Genomic DNA, 17,629 nt, shown 5'->3' with positions numbered 1-17,629 from the left:
AAAGATAAGGATCTACACCTGAGATGGAGCTACCTTCTAAAGTGATCTTCAGACTTTAAGTCACGCCTTGAGATGCTTTAATTGTTAAGAGTTAATGTCTAAAAACACTTTTTAAGAAGAGTAATTTGATAATATCCTAGTGTAGGAATGTAAGTATAAAGGATTAAGTGACCACTCTGAATTAGTACAATTTAAATAAATTTTTTATAAGAATGCTTTTTTCATCCTTATTCCTTTTACATTAGTATTCTAATAGTTGGGCTAAGGAAACTCTATTATCTAGAAGATCAATAAATAACTTTTTTCAGTTATTTAAATTGTGTTTATAAAAATTAGCTTTAATCATGTAAATGAATAACTAATTTTCAAGTAACTCTAGTATTACAATAAAGATATTTACTAATGAGATTTTTATCTCATTAGTAGTTTAATCTTTGGGTTTTTTCTTTTTTTGTCCTGAAACCCATTGTAGAGTTGTGAATTTAATGTTTTTATGACATAAAGCCAGAGAAGTAAGGATTGAGAGCTGAGGGTAGGGATTATAGGCAGTTATTCTGGAAATATCTTGATTTCCAAAGTATGATCAGAACCCAGACAGGTCTTTTTATTTTCTTTATACAAAGTCTAATCTGCTGGGGCTAGAGGGATCTGACTCCATAGAGACATGTTCACCCTGAGAATCCTGGATACTGGGATGATCCAACATCAAATTGAAGTTGTCTACTGCCAGTGTCAGAGATTACTATGTTTTCTTCTAGGAGTTTTATGGTTTCAGGTCTCACATTTATGTCCCTAATCCATTTTGAGTTTATTTTTGTATATGGTATAAGAAAGTGGTCCAGTTTGATTCTTTTGCATGTTGCTGTTCAGTTTCCCCAGCACCATTTATAGAAGAGGCTGTCTTTTCCCCATTGTGTGTTCTTGCCTCCCTGTCATAGATTAATTGACCATAGAAGCATGGGTTTATTTCTGGGTAACTGTTCTGTTCCATGGATGTCCGTGTCTATTTTTGTGCCAGTACCATACTGTTTTGATTCTTACAGCTTTGTGGTATATCTTGAAATCTGGGATTGTAATACCTCCAGCTTTGATGCCTCCAGGATCACTTTGGCTATTTGGAGTCTTTGTGTTTCCAGACAAATTTTAGTATGATTTGTTTTAGTCCTGTGAAAAATGGTGTTTGTATTTTGATAGAGATTATATTGAATCTGTTGATAGGATCTGTTTGATAGGTCAAACAGATAGGATCTGCTTGATAGGAATTATGTTGAATCCAAACTGCTTGTCTTCTGTCATCATTAGATAAGACCTCCTGTAGGTCAAAAAGGTGAAATTCAACATTTCAACTCCATTCTCAGTCTCTGTTGCGGTATCTGTGCTATGAAACAAGAAAAGAATTAGAGTAGGGCTAGGGCTAAGAACTGGGACAGTCACACCTTTTTGAAAACTTTACCTGATGAAGGGCATAAAGATTTGTACCAAATTTATCCCCTACATAAATAGAATGTCTATTAAATGTGAAATCCACCATTGGTTCTTTCTTTTAGGCTTACTAATCAGTCTTTCTTCAATCATGAACTGTGCATTTAGACCAAAAAGGACTTGTAAAGACATTTTCCTTCTTCCCTTTTCAATTAACATGGGAATGTAGGTGCTTAAAAGTGGGAAATTGAAATTTCTACTGAGCATCTACCATGTGCTAAGCATTAAAGTTTGTGTTTTGCATAATTTTATTTAATCTTCATAATGAAATTGGTACAATTATACCCATTTTATATATGATCGAACTGATGATATAAAAAGTGAGGTAACTGGGGGTCATCTGGGTGGCTCAGTCAGTTAAGCGTCCAATTCTTGATTTTGGCTCAGGTCACGATCTCAGGGTCATGAGATCAAGCCCCACATTGGGCTGTATGATCAGTGTGGAGTCGGTCTGAATTTCTCTCCGTCTGCTTGTCCCTCACTCATGTGCATGCGCTCTCTCTTTCTCAAATAAATAAATCTTTTTTTTAATGTGAGATAAACAGTCCAAGATTGAAACCCTGTCCTTTGACTCTAACTGCTTTTAATATTTCCATTTCCCTCTTAATAGTGTATTCTAAATAACAGCCACTTTAATTTATACTCTTTAGAACACTTAGCAGGGCTAAAAGTATATATATAACATATTAAGAGACACTTTTGCCTCAAATAATATTTATTAATTTAATGGTAGCATGACATTATCCTCTCGGTAGATCCTTCAGTTATGGAAGCTGAGGAAAAGAGTGTGCGATGATGTCAGGAAAAAAAATACATGCGTACATCCATATATATAATCTGTGACATTTCACTGTCTCCAGGCTCAATGACTTGAAAACAACTTAGTGCCACTTCCAAAAGTATTAGATAGCAGTCATTTACTGTGGAAATAAAATAATAACTTTGCAACAGTGGCTTTGTATTTGTATGAGGCTATTTGAAAGCTGGAGAATCATTTTCCACACATGAAACATTTTGCTCATTAATGGAGAACGCTTGATTCATTGCATATCATAGACCTTTTGGCATTTAGTGTTAGACAAATAAACTTGGGCTCAATTTGACGGAAGGAGAGTAACGTGTAGAGATGCTACTTATGATCAAGTGTGACTGGTGCCATAAGGAACAATAATTTGTCAACCTCAGTAAGAATTAAGAACCCTGGGCTATTAATTCTGAGACATGACAAGACTTGTATTACATGTTGCTTAGAAATACGGTTGACCAAATTGATGTGAAAATATGATTTAAACATCAACTGTTCCTTTGCAATTTTCATTTTGATGCTCTATAAACACTGTTTCTTCTTGAGAATTTTCCACCCTGCTTTTGGAGGGTCTAGCCTACACTTTCCTATCTATATGTTCATACATATTTATTACTTCAACAAATGTGTGTTGACTTCCTATTCTGGATCTGGCTTAATGCTGATACTAGAATCATTGCAGGTGCCCCACTTGCTCTGAAAATGTGATGTCCTCATTGTAACAGTTTAGGACATATCTTTAGGTGGCCACTGACAATTTTTTTTTCCATTTTTAAAAATGACAATCTCTTCATTTCTGTGCTGTGATTGAAAATATGTTCAAGGAAGTTTTTTTGCCAAATGATCTGAACCGAAGTGTCCACAATGAGTTGGTTTGCATGTCAATATTTAATAACTTTCCCAATGTCAAGACATTTGTATTATTATTATATATTTAATGCTTAATGTTACAATTTCTGAATTGTGGGGCTTTCTTCTGACTTTCCTAATATGTGAAAAGCAATTTAAATATACTGCTCCTTCAAAATCTATAAAAATACTTCTGTATGGAAAAAAAGTCCTCTAAGCACTTTCTTTCTCTCCCCTACAAATTTGTAGCCAGTGTTGGGTCAATACTAGTCATAAGTAGGGAGTATATTTCCTTTTTATACAGTCTTGGATTCTGAAGTCCGCTTTACCTACACCAGTTCTTCTAACTCTAGCATTCTATTCAAGTATAGTTTGGGGTTATTCTCACACAAGCTAGGCATGATGCTCAAATTTGATTGTCTATTATGTATTACTAAAACCTAGAAGGTGGGTAGCCTCCATTACTTAGGGAGAAAATGGATTTAACAATAGTTCAGCATAGCTTTATGATATTGCTATTTCAATCATTTGGTTCATTGATTAAATAGCAAGCAAGTTGACTTATTTAACTACATATATATGAGAAGGATAGGTACTAATCTCTGATTTTAAATATTTCAGGATGCAAATATACCCTCTCTATTTTTAATTTATGTAGCATAGACTGCACATTGATTTGAATTATCACTATACAAAACATAATTCCTACTTGTGATTCCTTTGATTTATTTTCAAGCCTTGAAGACCACTTTCTATAGTTTTAGGCAATAGGTTTTTACTATTTATTTTCCCTAAAAATAGATAAAATGCTCTCTTAGTAATTTTCTACATCTAAGTGCAAGTCTGATTATAGATTGTCCAAAGAAGCCTTAAATTATAGTAGAACAGGGGCCATGTGTTGTTTAAACCAGTGAGTTTTGTAGGTTTATAGTTGTAATGACTCAACTTTGCCCACCCCCCACTGTTTGTGAGTAGAATATAATGCAAAGGGATAGCCAAACTTTGTTTCAAATTCTTGATTTTCACTTATCAATTGTCTGATCTTGATCAAGCCACTGAGTCTATATGATCATCTATTTCTTCTTCATTAAAGGGGAATAATTTCTATAAAATCTCGGTAATTAATAAATGCTCAAAAATATCTCTACTTTGATAGTGTTTACAGTATCTTATCTATGAGTTAGAACAAATTCTCTGCCTGTCTTGAGCAATCTTGAGTAACTGAAAATCAAATTTTGACTTATGGAAGAAATTTGGAATAGGGAGTAAAAGATAATTCTTTACCCCTTTTATCAAGGAATACCTGTTTCTTGTGTCCTGTTATGGACAGAAAACATAGAATCAAGACCAATATTTTGAAATAGTATGGTAGACTACTTCAGAATCTGGGGATTCCTGAATAAATTGTGGGTTGAAGATATTAGTGTCTTGAAGAAGTTAAGAAAATTAAGGCTATGGTGTAATCTCATGTCCCGTCCCCCACCATCTTCTTTTTTTCCAGATATTTACCAAACATGAACAACATCCAAGAACTATCCTCATTGCCTGCATGGAGTCAGATGCCACCAGTGGCCTTGGCCATACCACCTTGATTATGGTTTTTAAAAGCGTAGTCGGTAAGCCATTTTTTGCAATCATATATTTGCAAAGCCATCAATTATTTAGTATGAACATGCTAGTAAGTAGAATGTTTTGTTAGAAGTTTAATTCATTCATTGTGTTTGCTGAAACTAACTCTATGTTTGCTGTACTGGCAGATAGTTTAGTAAGAATTCTAAGTTCACTCCATATTTGAGACAAGTATCTTTGAGCTCTGAGTAATGCTGAGGAAGGAAAGGGCATGGCGTGTATCACGTCAAGGTGGGTCTCATGAGGACTCATTCTGATCACTTTAAGAGAGACAATCATGGAAAGTTCATGAATATGAATGCATGGGCATGCCAGGCTTCTATCAAAACAATTCTGACACAAGTCATTTCTATTTTATGAGAGGTAACGAGTGCCTCAGCAGTTTCATCTCCTCAGTTTTACCAAAACTGTTCTTTGGTTCTAGGCCAACATTATTTCCAGATCAAAAGGGTCCTTAAAGCAGGAAAGTGGGATTAAATACTCAGGTTAAGACCAAAGAATGCTGGCATTAACAAAGTGTGAATTGGTGTGGATAAATTCCTGGCATTTATGCTCAATTCCAACTGTAACTGAATCACTCCTATCTGGAAATTCAACTTGTGAGCATAAGAAAGAGGAATCTGGCCAGAGCCACTTTTTGGCGTGGGTTTGTCAGAAATACCATAAGCACAGGCTTTTTCACAGGATGGAATTTCATTGTTTGGACATCTGGCTGATTTGCTGAAAACATGCATTTCTGGGAAATATATGGGAACATTTCTTTTTGATAAATAAGGAAATACTTCAGTGGAGATTGAGTATCGGATTCTTACTTTGTGTATGCTATTTTCTTTCAACAATAACAGCATTTCACTTTTTCTTTGCTTATGTTAGGGGAGAAAGAAGACTCATGTTTATTGTACAATCACAGTTGCTTTTACGTTTTAGCAAGCTGCTCTTAGAAAACAAACTAGGAAGCCACATACATTATTTCTACATGTTTCCAACTGTGTGGAAAATTAGTATTTTGAAACCTCAGTGTATTATATATAAATAAACATAACTCATTCATCTCACAGGTAACACTGATGTCTCTTTGGATAAATGATTTGATCTGGCAGTGAAGCAACAGACAAAAGATTTGCCTCTGAAAGATTGTTCTGTTGTAAGCTTTTATTTCTCTTTGCTAATGTACTGTTTTAACAAAATATTTCTAATTCATATTCTAGAGTACTCTCATTTTTCTAAAGTATGAAGCCGTTTCTCTAATCCAGTCTGTGTCTATAGGTGGCAGCGATCCTTCACCATTGCAGTGATGTGGATTTAAATGTACCGGATTGTACATCGAAGGTGAATTTATGAAATAGAAATGAACCTCAGGAGTCTATTTTCAGGTAGGTTCTTCTAGTTTAATGAAAGCATGGGGAGCTTTTGTTGTTGAAAATGCTGTTATGAATAAGGGTAAGCTTCAGCCACCGGCTCTAAATGTAATGTAGTCTGCTCTGTCTGCTCTTGAGCCATGCGAGTCTTCTGATGGGGTTCATTGTTGCCCCTTAGTATACCAAAAGGAATATAACAGACCCACTGAGCAACAGGTTTCCCATACCCCCACTTCAGGAGGTCATAAGTGGCTAAGCATTCATATAGGATAAAAGCTGTCTTATTTTTCTTCAAGTTGATATATAGGTACATTAGAGAAAAGCAGTGTATTTTTTTCTCTTATACAACTCACACTTCCTTGAGTGCCATAATGATTGTATAGATATCTTAAGTAGGATTTGTTATAACAGTGGTGTTGATGTTCCAAATATTTCTTTTGCCACAGAAACCCTAGTTTAATTTTCACCATAATAGAAACCATTGATTAGGGAGGTTTATTTAGAATTTAGCTCTCCAAAGAACTTTCTTTATTGTTAGGGAGCCAAAAATACAGAGAAGATGGGTGGAATCGCGTTTCCCAAAAGTAATTAACCAACTGGCATGCATGAACATGTGCTAGATTAGCTAGGAGTAATGGTATCTGACCACATTTGGTGCTTTCTTGCAATGTATCAGCCATTATTCTAGGGTCTTTAGATGATTTAACTCATTTAAATCCACATAACTACTATTTGCCATCAGTTCTATGATGCATACTTTTCATACTTTAACCTTTCTAAAATAAGGATGTCTTAAAATTGATGACTTCTTATAATTGATATGCATGAGCCAGCAATTGAGATGGTATTTGTTATAACCTGCACATGGAGAACATCGAAATCATCAGCCTTAAAGCACAAGGAGTAGATGTCAGGAGCTAGGCAGGAAATCCTAGGAACAGTATGTGAAGCACTCTTTTGCTCCTAGGAACCACATAGCTGGTTGATGGTGGGAGACTGGTGAGCCACAGATGTTCAGAAGTCCAAAGTCCAGTGTCAACAGTAGGTGGATTCTTTAACCACACAACCAGATTAGGACCCCAGCGCTTATGGCTTTTGGTGGGCTTATGTGTTTTTACTAAGAAATGCTGTACCATTAACACTTTTGATGGTGCAATAGACAACACTATACGGAAAAAACTCAGGCATTGGAAAATCTGCTTCAAGAACTGATTTGGAAGAGTTCGAATCTGAATATGAAGAAGACTTAGGGATATCTAATCCAATTTATGTTGCTTATATTTTCTTTTTTATATATGCCTGAGAGTGTGTATGATTAAAAACATCTTAATTCTTAAAAGAGATCTTTCAGCATACTCACAAAACAGAAATTCATAGCATTTAAGAGAGCTTTTTGTTTTATTTTAATTGGCTGTGATTTTTTTCTCCCAGTGGCATTTAAAATTTTGTCTTATAATTGAGAGCTTTCTAGATCTAACACCAATAGTAGTAGTATCAGTATCTTCTATGGATGAGATCATTGTGACACAGTAAAGCAGCAGAACTAGAATTTAAATGCTGCCTCTGTCTACAGCACGATACCTGTTTCTTTGTGAAATCATTACCAAAAACAGTTATAACATTTTTTATTATACCAGTTATAATAAAGTTGGCATAAGATATTTTCAGCGCTCAAGTCTTCCCCTTCTTGGGTTCCTACCTGAGACCATGATCCTAGGGCCTTCTGCCCCCCTAAAGAGAAACTGAGAAAGAAAGTTTCAACCACTCTTCTGTGGTTCCTGTTCTTCAGACTCATTGAAGCAAGGTTAGTCATAGATTCTAAGGCAGAACAGGAATTGGAGGGAGCCCATTTTTGCTGCCAGACCGAACTGCACCCTCATCCAGAACATGTATTACTAAAGCAGGGCCGTATTTCAATTCCCTTCTGGCTGCTGTGCAGAGACATTACGTATGGTTGCACAGGTTGTGTCTATTCTTAATTGGTTCTGCTCCTCCATCTATTTTTAATCAGTTTGGAATCTACAGGGGAATGTGGATGAAGCATTAATTTCTTCCAATAACCCAAAATATTTGCCTTTCTAAATTATATGCCAGAAAAAAACAAAGATATTTCATTTTATAGTCCCTAAAAAAAAAAAAAACTGTTTAAAGAGAAAGTCAAACATCTTGCGCTTTTATCATTCTTATGAAATATGACTTACAAAAAATTTATTAAAATGAAAATTGCACTTTGGGATCTTTATGTCCTCTATGTCAAATATTAGAAGTGACATCACTTTCTTTGATCTTCAAAGACATAAAACCACGTTTTTATCTATATAGTACTTTTCATTTCAGTGTAATATGAAGATGTAATTTTCCTCAGATATGTGGTTAAAAAAAAAAAAAGAAGCATCGAAGCTGTGTATTTTGTACCTATCAAGTAGTTTGCACTAGGTTAATCTAAAAACCAACAATTTTCTTTTTTCTGGGATAGTTTTACTCCAAAACTTTAGAAACAGGTGCCTATAAATTGATAATCTTTACTTCAGAAGATCACTTTTCTATCTCTATTTTTCAAAAGATTTTATTTATTTGCGAGAGAAAGACAGAGATAGAGAGAGAACAAGCGGAGAGGAGAGGAAGAAGCAGGCTCCCCACGGAGCAGGGAGACTGACAATGTGGGTGTCTATCATGACCTGAGCTGAAGGAAGACACTTAACCAACTGAGTCACTCCTATTTTCTATCTTTAGCAAATGATCCGGGATCGTGATACTTTGCTTTTTATTAAAAAACAAAAATCTCTATTTTACTCCTACAGCTATGGGTAACAAGTTTTGTAGAAATATTACTGTGCTATAAGCAATATTATCACAGCTGCAGGTTGAAATTAAAGAAAAGGTTACATATACAATGAAACTTCAAATTGATGACGTTCATCAGTGCAACTGAAAGTCAGCAAGTGGGGCCTATATATCCATGGCCGACAGTCCTGTGTTTCATAACACATGCTGTTTCACATCTTTCCATTATTCTCAGGTGTGGCTCACAATTTATTATTGGAGAAAAAATAGTTTTCCTCATTATGAATTATGCATTTGCCATTTATTAAATTCCATTTATTAATGGCAGATTAATAATTCATAGTATTTCTCCTCCATTATTTAAAAAATAAATTCCAGGAGAAAATAATGCCAATGCAGTCTTAGTTCATTTTTATGCTATTTGTGAAAACCTTTAATATACATTGAGAAAAATAAATATTAAACTGATAATCATTTGGGAAATAACTACTACAGAAAAAACTGTATGGGTAAATAAATAGAAAGCTATTATCAAGCAATCTATATGTTTAATGAAATCTATAAAGTATCAGTGAATTATTAATAGTTGAGGCCTTTGTTATAGGGCCACAAAGATATAAACATATAAATAAATTAAAGGAGAAGTTTACTTGATAAATGTTCATATTTATGGAAGGAAAACCAGTTTCTTAGTTGGTATTTCTAGAACTTCAACTTTCTTTAATATTATACAAATTCTACAAGTAAACTGAAATCATGTGTAAGGAAAACTTGATATTTTTCTCTCCAGAAAAATGCCACCATATTCATCAGACACAAAGGAAGCTTATCATGAAAGAATATGACGTTTTGATACTGAAACATTTTGTGATTTTTTTTTTCTAAGATTTGTCTTTATTTACTCGACAGAGATCACAGATAGGCAGAGAGGCAGGCAGGGTGGGGGGGAAAGCAGACTCCCCGCTGAGCAGAGAGCCCGATGCGGGGCTCGATCCCAGGAACCCAAGATCATGACCTGAACAGAAGGCAGAGACTTAACCCACTGAGCCACCCAGGCGCCCCAACACTGTGATTTTTAAAAGAAAATTGATGTAATCAGGCCTGCTTTTGTTTGTTGGTCCATTGTGCAGACAGTGAAGTTTGGAACTTAACTAGGGTTCCACATTCCACCTTTGATAGCTATTCCTTTCATCTAGGTTTGTGACAAAGGATTCTTCTCTTAAAATCAAACATTTATATTGTAGCCTTGTGGGTTTTTAATTTGAGACTGGTATATATTGATCATCAAGTGGTTTGCAAATATCTGGCTCAGATTAGCGAGATTGCTTGTTTGGTTTCTGCTGCTCTGAGGGAATTTTAATGTCTCTCTTCTTTTGAGCACAATAACATTTTCTGTGATTTTCAGCATTTCTGTTCTCTTGCTCTTATCCTTTCTCTCTAATAAATTTGAATCTGAATTTAATAAGCTGACAGGTCTGCACTGCTAACAATGTTTCCCTTATCTTTTTAGAGATGTACATGAACATTGAATGAAGAATATGCATTTTTACGAAATAATGGGGAGGATGTGTTGGGGTGGTATGTGTTACTTTGCTGATAAGGAAAAATGGGCATTAATTATCTAGTGGCCCAAGAGCCAGAGTTTTACCACTCATCATTATTTGGTACCTTGTATTGTCCTTCTAGGATTATCTGGAGATCTGAGGAAATCTGAGAGGAAAATATCATATAGGAATATTGAAAATCAGGACTTTAATAGTTACCATACATTAACTCCTGTTATTCATGAATGCTCCTGGAAGATTGAAATAGATGATATTCTCTTCAGGAGTTTCATCCTGGGAAGCTTATGTTAGGTGAATGTGTTCTGAGCGAGGGATGTAATTCTAGTAGCCTTCCATTAAAAAGCACATTAGCTATTCACTCTATACTCGGTTTGAAAGTACATAAGATTCAAGTAAACATGAATCAAATGCTTCTGTCAATAGTCCTAATACTATTTTGAATATTTTATAGTTTGTTAGTCTCAGATGTTAAAATCAGGGCTTACTTACACATGGTTTATGGCAGACAGACTACAAAGATTTGATTTGAGTAAGGTTTTATGCCTCAATTTCTAACTTTCCTCTGTTAATCTCCGGTAACAGACATCAGGTGTTTTGGCTGAGGCTCATTATTGTTATCTGTGCATTCTTGGAGAGTGTTAAAGCAGATAATGCTGCAAGCAGTTTGTATTTTGTCATATAGTCCTTGTTTCACAGTAACTGCCTTTAATTGTCATTCTACTCAGAATTGGCCTCTGGGAATAGTTATACAAAGTCAACAGAATTGCCTCAGAAGTATCCTGGATCTGGCAGTTTCTTTGAGCTTGGCCTATGTTTTCCTTTCCCATTTGTTTTACTAATATTTTTTTTCCAAGAGGCTAATGGTGGACTTTTCCAAAACTACTTTCTGTACACTTTTTATAAAGAAGTTCAATATAGGGCACTTGGGTGGCTCAGCGGGTTAAGCCTCTGCCTTCAGCTCAGATCATGATCTTGGGGTCTTGGGATCAAGCTCCACATCGGGCTCTCTGCTGGGTGGGGAGCCTACTTCCTCCTCTTTCTCTCTGTCTGCCTCTCTGCCTACTTGTGATCTCTGTCTGTCAAATAAATAAATAAAATCTTAAAAAAAAAAAAGAAGTTCAATATATATTTGTCATCAGTGACAGAGTTTGTTTCTTTGATCCTTAAAAGCTATATTTAAAATATACTATATTGTATGCTCTGGTGAAGTGATAGTTCTTTTCATTACTTAGAAGAATTTATGGGTTCTCAGAAACTATGTGTCACTGTGTAAACTTTGTCCTTGAAAATCTATTATGTATTCTAAAACAAAGGTTCTCCCCTAGAGAAGAACCTAATATGTGGATTATATGAAATATCATGTGGAGATTTTCATCAAGCAATAAAAAATTTAAACTTTCCCTTTGGGTTCTAGAAACAATTGTAATTTACCTACTGATAGACTATTTGACCCATTTAATATTGGTAAGGATAACTTACACACTTAAAATTCTTAGCGAGCTCTTCTTTTCTTTACCAAAAACCATACTTTTGACTTACTAGATGGTATTTCTTAACCATTGAATGTGCATAGATATACCTCTCACTAGAACTGAAATATATTGAACTCTTCTGAAAATGTCCTGCTCGTTATTGGTCACAATATGGAGCTAGTGTATTTTCCCCTCTGCTACCAGTGGGGAAAACACTTGAAATAGAAGCAGCACCAATGCTTGTCATGGCTTAGAAGCAAAATGTTGAACGTGATTTTATATTTGTTCATGAAGAAGTACTTTGGGGAAAATCATTGCAACAATCTCTATTTGACACTATTTCTGGGGAAAATTCTACTCTGCAAGAAGAGAAAGAGAAATCAGTACATATATACCGATACATCAGATTTAACTATAAAATATGTAAGTTTTATAGGCACTGAGATTATTTTTCTCACCTTAAGAATGCTGTTTCTGAGAGGAGCTTGGGAAAATGGAAGAGTAGGAGGACCTAGAGCTCACTCCATCCAACATTCACAAGTAGATATCATCTATATCCAAGTCAGTAAACCAGAGAACAACCTGAAGATTGGCAGAACAAACTTCAAAAGTAAATGTAGGAAAGATGATGCATCTGAAAGTTTAGGAAGGTCAGAAAGGTGGAGGGAGGCTGCCCATGGGAGGCAGGGAGCTGCACATATGGAGAGGGCAGAGAAATGGATCCTTGCACCAGGGAACTCATGTGGGGAACACTAATTCCCCATAGCATTTGGCTTTAAAAAAAAAAAAAAAAAAAACCACAGGGGCTGAATTCCATGAATTTATAAACCAGTGGGACTTGGAACCTGGAGCTTTAAAAGTAATCTAACTCAGACCTGGATACTCCAGGAGGGCCAGAGATAGCTGGGTCTCTGCCCTTAAAGAGACAGCAGGCTGTGCAGAGTGACAACATAAAAACAGCAGTTTACAGCCCTGGGGGCAAATGAGAAACATATCTGTACTGATTTTGGAGCATGTTGAGGGACATCTCTGAAAATGAGGGAGCTGGTAGGTACCATTTTCCTCCCCTGCTCCCCAGCATAAAAACAGAGTACCTGTGGGAGGTGGGGCTACACAAACACTTGAAGCCTGGCCCAAGGCTCAGTGCAAATTTTGTTAAGACTACACATACACCACACCCAGTCACAGGTACATAGCTGCCACTGTATGCAGCACCCAGACATTGTGCCTTGGCCAGCCTTATACGCCCCAGTTGACCAGTGTACAGCCCCTGGCCACTGGAGCACTCCAGGGAATCTGGCAAAGGAGTTAGTGGACCAACACAAACTTTTCTAACACTGCCACCCTGTTTCCAAGAGCCCCAGCAGGTACCACCTTTCAGAGACTGAGTCACACTAACACCACAGAGATTAAGCCCAGCCCACAACAGGCAGAGTCAGTGCATATGGCTGCAGTGAAGGTAATAGTGACAAGCAACACACAGAATACTCTTCTGAAGGCCCAGTTTCTGGTGAACAGAGGACACCACACTGCAAGACATACCAGGACTTTTTCATAGTCACCACTTTCAAGAGTAGAACATACAGCTGACTTTCTTAACACAGAGAAACAAATACAGAGTTGCAAATAAAATAAGAAGACAAAGAAATTTATCCCAAATGAAAGAACAAGGCAAGGCCATGGTCATAGATCTAACTGAAACAGATAAAAGTATCATGCTTGATAGAGAATTTAAATCAATGATCATAAGGATATTCACTGGACTTGAAAAAAGAGTGAAAGACAAGAATGAAACCCTTAACACTGATATAAGGAATGTCATAGCAGAGATAAAGAACTTGACAAATGAAATGAGAAATATGCTGGATGAATGAACAGCAGGATGAAAGAAGCAAATAAATGAATTAGTGACCTAGAAAACAGAATACTGGAAAGTCATCAAGTTGGACAAAAGATAGAGAAAATAATTATGCAAAATGAAAACAGAGAGCTGAGTAACCCTGTCAAATATAATACCATTTGTATTGTAGGAATCCCAGAAGAAGAAGAGTGAGAATAGGGTAGAAAATTTATCTGAAGACATAATAGCTGAAAACTTCCCTAATCTAGGGAAGGAAACAGATATCCAGATCCAGGAGGCACAGAGAACTCTCATCAAAATCAACAAAAGCAGACCAACACCAAGACATTGTAATTAAACTTACAAATATAGTGACAAAGAAAAATATAAAGGCAGAAGAAATGAAAAAATAAAAAAATAAAAAAGCAACATACAAAGGAAAATCCATAAGACTAGGAGGACACTTTTATAAAGAAACTTTGCAAACCAGAGAAGAGTGGCATGATATGTTCAAAGTGCTGAATGGGAAAAATTCGTGTAGCCAAGAATACTCTATGCAGCAAGATTATCATTCAAAATGGAGAGATAAAGAGTTTCCCAGACAAAAAAAAAAAAAAAAAAAAACCAAAGAAGTTCATGACCACTACACCAGCCATGCAGAAAATATTAAAGGGGACTCTGAGTGGAAAGGAAAACCAAAAATGACACTATGAAACTAGGAAATACAAAAGAGTTAAAAATGAATAGTTCTATTAAAAAAATCAGTCAATGAACTCACATACACTAAAGAACATATCATATAGTAACATATACCTAAAGCATAGGGAGGAAAAGAGAAAACAATGTGTTCAAACGCAAATGGCCATCAACTTAATATAGATTGCTTTATGCAGAAGTGGTTATATATAAGCCTAATGATAACCTAATGGTAATCATATATCAAAAACCACTAATAAAAATGCAATGAATAAAGAGAAAGAAATTCAGGTATGTCACTAAATGAAATCAGCAAAATGTGAAAGAGATAAATACAAGAAAGGATGAGAGGAAATCTTCAGAAACAACCACAATACAAGCATTAAATGACAATAAACATGTCTACCAACAATTATTTTAAATGTAAATGGACTACACAGCCAATCAAAAGATATAGGGTGATAGAATGGATAAAAAAATAAGACCTCTATATACGTTCCCTACAAGAGACCCATTTTATTTTTTTTCTAAGATTTGATTTATTTGAGAGAGAGACAGAGAGACAGAGACCATGAGCAGAAAGAGTGGCAGAAGGAGGGGAGAAGCAGACTCCCTGCTAAGCAGGGAACCTGACACAGGGCTTAATCTCAGGACCCTGAGATCATGACCTGAGCTGAAGGCAGATTCTTAACTAACTGAGCCATCCAGGTGCCCCAAGAGATCCATTTTAGACCTAAAGACAGCTACAGATTGAAGAGGATAGAGAAACATCTGTCATGCAAATGGATGCCAAAAGGATGACTAGAGTAGCAATACTCATATTGGACAAAGTAGACTTTAAAACAATGACTCTATCAAGAGACAAAGAGGGACACTATATAATAATACTAGGAATAATCAACCCAAAACACATAACAATTTTAAATATTTATGCACCAAACATGAGAGTACCCAATACATAAAACAGTTAATAAAAAATATAAAGGAACTAACTGATAATAATACAATAATAGTAGGGGACTTTAACACCTCACTTACAGCAATGGACAAATCATCTAAACAGAAAATCAACAAGGAAACAACGGCTTTGAATAACAAATTGAAACAGATGAATTTAACAGATACATTCAGAACATTCCATCCTAAAACAGTAGAACACATATTCTTTTCAAGTGAACATGGAGCCTTCTCCAAATAGGTAATGTATTAGCCCACGAAACCAGCCTCAACAAATTCAAGATCAGTCATACCATGTTTCTTGTCTGATCAAAATGCTATGGAACTAGAAGAACCCCAAGAAAAAAAAATATGGAAAGACCACAAATACATGGATATTAAATAACATGGTACTAAACAAAGAATGGGTCAACCTTGAAATCAGAGAAAAAATTAAAAACACATGGAAACAAATTAAGATGAAAATACAACATTCCAAACCTCTGGGATGCAGCAAAATCAGTTCTAAGAGGGAAATTGATAGCATTATAGGCCTACCTCAAGAAGTGAGAAAATCTCAATAGAACAACTTAAACTTGCATTTAAAGAAGCTAGAAAAAGAACAATAAAAACCCCTAAAACCAGCAGATAAGGAAGGAAATAATAAAGATTAGAACAGAAATAAATGATACAGAAACTAAAAAAAAAACAAAAAACAAAAAACAACAACAACAAAAAGACAAAACAGTAGAACAGATTAATGAAACCAGTGGCTGGTTCTTTGAAAAAAATCAATAAAGTTGATAAAATTTTAGCCAGATTTACTAAAAAAAAGGGTAGGGGGAGGACTCAAAGAGATGGAATCATAAGTGTGAGAAGAGAAATAACAACCAATACCACAGAAATAAAATCATGATAGAATATTATGAAAAACTATATGCCAATAAATTGGGCAACCTAGAAGAAATGGATAAATTCCTAGAAACATGTTAACTGCTGTCACTGAAACAGAAATAGAAAATTTGAACAGACCCATAACCAGCAAAAAAATTGAATCAGTAATCAAAAAGCACTCCACAGACAAAAGTCCAGGACAAGATGGCTTCACATGAGAATCCTACCAAACATTTAAAGAAGACATAATACCTACTCTTCTCAAACTATTCCAAGAAATAGAAAAGGAAAGAAAACTTCCACATCCATCTTATGAGGCCAGGATTACTCTGATACCAAAACCAGATAAAGACACCACTAAAAAAAGGGAAATACTGGCCTTTATCTCTAATGAATATAGATGCAAAAATGATTAACAAAATACTAGAAAACCAAACCCAACAATACCTTAAAAAAATCAATCACCACAATCAAGTGTAGGATTTATTCCTGGGTTGCAAGGATGGATCAATATTCACAAATCTGTCAATGTTATATATCGTATCATTATGAGAAAGGATAAAACCACGTGATCATTTCAATAGATGAAGAAAAAGCATTTGACAAAGGACAAAATTTATTCGTGATAAAAATCCTCAATAAAATTGGTTTAGAGGGAACATAGCTCAACATAATTGAGGCCATATATGAAAACCCACAGCTAATATCATCCTTAATGGGGAATAATTGAGAGCTTTTGTCCTAAGGTCAGGGAGACAAGATGTCCACTCTCACCACATTTATTCAACATAGTACTGAAAGTCCTAGCTACAGCAATCAGAAAAAAAAAAGAAATAAAAAACATCCAAATTGGCAAGGAAAAAGTAAAACTTTCACTATCTGCAAATGTCATGATACTGTAGAAAATCTAAAAAACCCCACCAAAAAACTGCTGGAAATGATAAACGCATTCAGTAAAGACACAGGAGGCAAAATCAATGTACAGAAATCTGTTGCATTTCTATATACCAATAATGAAATAGCAGAAAGAGAAATTAAGACAATAACCCGTTTTACAATTACACCAAAAATAATAAAATACTTAAGAATAAACCTAACCTTTACAAAGAAGTAAAAGGCCTATACTCTGAAAACTGTAAAATACTGATGAAAGAAATTGAAGATGACACAGAGATGGGCTTTCCCATTTTGTGCTCATGGATTGGAAGAAAAAATATTGTTACAATGTCTATACTGCCCATGGCAATCTACACATTTAATGTAATCCCTATCAAATTACCAAAAGCATTTTTAACAGAACTATAAAAATAACCCTAAAA

The 17,629-nt window shown here is 35.3% G+C and overlaps 1 long non-coding RNA gene across 1 annotated transcript in view; it reads left to right on the top strand.

Moving 5' to 3' along the window:
* The first annotated feature begins 5,864 nt into the window (after window positions 1–5,864).
* Window positions 5,865–17,629, top strand: part of LOC116581933 — a 213,632-nt gene continuing 201,867 nt past the window's right edge. Inside the window, exons 1-2 of the long non-coding RNA XR_004282307.1 lie at window positions 5,865–5,909; window positions 6,032–6,138. This is a non-coding gene — a long non-coding RNA (uncharacterized LOC116581933). The remainder of the gene's footprint in view (window positions 5,910–6,031; window positions 6,139–17,629) is intronic.

The sequence above is a fragment of the Mustela erminea genome, chromosome 21, assembly GCF_009829155.1.
Source record: "Mustela erminea isolate mMusErm1 chromosome 21, mMusErm1.Pri, whole genome shotgun sequence".
NCBI classification, from domain to species: domain Eukaryota; kingdom Metazoa; phylum Chordata; class Mammalia; order Carnivora; family Mustelidae; genus Mustela; species Mustela erminea.
The sequence above is the reverse complement of the archived record's forward strand: the minus strand, read 5'-3'. Positions and strand labels throughout refer to the sequence as shown.